The sequence below is a fragment of the Otolemur garnettii genome, unplaced genomic scaffold, assembly GCF_000181295.1.
Source record: "Otolemur garnettii isolate 467f Iridium unplaced genomic scaffold, OtoGar3 scaffold00013, whole genome shotgun sequence".
Taxonomy (NCBI): domain Eukaryota; kingdom Metazoa; phylum Chordata; class Mammalia; order Primates; family Galagidae; genus Otolemur; species Otolemur garnettii.
The window spans coordinates 28,053,527-28,055,681 of record NW_003852408.1 but is presented as its reverse complement, the minus strand read 5'-3'; the positions used below and the strand labels follow the sequence as shown (position 1 = coordinate 28,055,681).

At 46.3% G+C, this 2,155-nt stretch overlaps 1 pseudogene; it reads right to left on the bottom strand.

The window, feature by feature from the left end:
• LOC100961077 overlaps positions 1-1,032 on the bottom strand; it is a 7,242-nt pseudogene extending 6,210 nt beyond the window's left edge.
• Between the last annotated feature and the right edge of the window lie 1,123 nt (positions 1,033-2,155).

Below are 2,155 nucleotides of genomic sequence, written 5' to 3'. Positions count from 1 at the left end.
GCCCTACCCTTTTGAGCTGCAGGCACTGCCCTGGAATGGCTTTCTAAAGGTAGAACTGCATTATTAACTTAGAGGCCACTCTAAAAAGATCAGTAGCATCCTTGAATATGTAGTATATGCATTAAACCAGAGACTTTCATAAGGTGCTGTGTTCCCAATAGGAAGAATACATTGCTCCAGGATTCAAGGGGCAGAACTTAGAAGTGGCCTGATTTGCCATCATTCCCAGTGACACCCTGGGAGGTTTTGTGCTTCTCACCCTTTCTGGGTTTTTTTTGGCCAGGGTTGGGTTTGAACCTGCCACCTCCGGCATATGGGGCCAGCACCCTACCTTTTTGAGCCACTGGCATTGCCTCTTCTCACCCTTTCTGTTCTAGGCTCTGCTGCGCTCATCCTGGTCCCCAAAGGGAGCCTAATCTTGACAGGGGAAACAGCATTTTTATTCAACTACAATCTGTCTGTATCAGTGCATTGTGGAGCTCTTGTGTCCAGAAACTACCATGTGAGAAGAGATATCAACATTCTGGCAGAGGTAAGGGATGCTAATCAATAGGAATAAGAACAGCAGGAAAACTACATGTGGAGCCCAGATTATCCCTTTGGGCACCTTTTGGTACTCCCTTGCCCATTGTAACTGTGAATGAACACTAAAGCAGAGTGGTTCTAAAGACATATGATTGCTCAAACCCTTCAGCAATTAAGGTTTGGTTTACACCACTAATGAGCCACCAAGACCTGAGGAGGTGATAATTGATGGTGAAGGAAATTAGAATAGCTACTGGAAGAGGAAGAGGACTAGCCCCATTTGCAACCCCAAGATCAACTGCAGTGTCAGAGGACACCTCTAAGTTGCCTCAGGAAGATGAGACCACAGGAGACCTGGAGGAACTGCATCCTGAACTGTAGGAAGACATAAATCTGTTCAGTGCAAGGGGTGAGGTGTGGGAGCTGTGAAAATGAGTCATTCAGAGCCCTTGCTCTACATCAACTCATTAATAAATGTACCTTGCTCCTGTGCTCCAGATCTACCATGGTGATGTGCAGAATCTATACTTCTGGCCAGGCTCAGTGGCTCACACCTATAATCGTAGCACTGTGGGAGGCCAAGGCAGGAGGATCCTGATCTCAGGAGTTCCAGACCAGCCTGAGCAAGAGTGAGACCCTGTCCATACTAGAAAAAGAAAAATTTAGCTTGATGTTGTGGCAGGCGCCTATGGTACAGCTGCTTGGGAGGCTGAGGGAGAAGGATTGCTTGAACCCAGGAGTTTCAGGTTCAAACTTTTGAGACAGTTTCTCTGTCTCAAAAAGAAGAAAATAAAGAAACTATACTTCCCTTAGGCTGTTCCCAGCCAGTGGTTGAGTATAGCAGAGGTATTAAAGCAGGCTCACTTCTGTGAGAAGGACTTTTTGATGGGCACTTTGGCCCATCAGCATTATGGACTTTACCAATACCAATCAGGTCACAGCATTGAAAACCTCAACGTAGAGGCGGCATGGTGGCTCATGCCTGTAATCCTAGCACTCTGGAAGGCCAAGGCAGGCGGATAGCGTGAGCTCACGGGTTCGAAACCAGCCTGAGCAAGAGAAAGACCCTATCTTTAAAAATAACCACACATTGTGGCAGGCACCTGTAGTCACAGTTACTTGGGAGGGTGAGGCAAGAGAATCGCTTAAGTGAGTTTGAGGTTGCTGTGAGCTGTGATGCCATGGTACACTACTGAGCGTGACAAAATGAGACTCTGTCTCAAAATAAAAAGAAACCTCAACCTAAACTGGACCCCTGAAGCCTCATAAATATCTTACCTTTTTCTCCCACAGATATTGTTAGGATCCGCTAAGGTGGGGTAGGTGCCTGTGGCTCAAGGAATAGGGTGCCAGCCTCATTACCGGGGGTGGTGGGCTCAAGCCCCGCCCCGGCCAAAACTGCAACTGAATAAATAAATAAAAGATCTGCTAAGGTGGTAGTCTCCCTCACTGTAGTAAGCAGAAAACTCAATTTTGTTTTATCAACAGGTTATAGAAAGCCAGTGTGGGAAAAGCCTACAGATCATGAAGGTGCTATGAAATGAGGTCAGAGAGGTACAGAAGACTTTTGTAGTCATGGAGCCAATTTCATTCCAAGTACTCTGAAAGCCATAGAGGTTTTTTTTTTTTT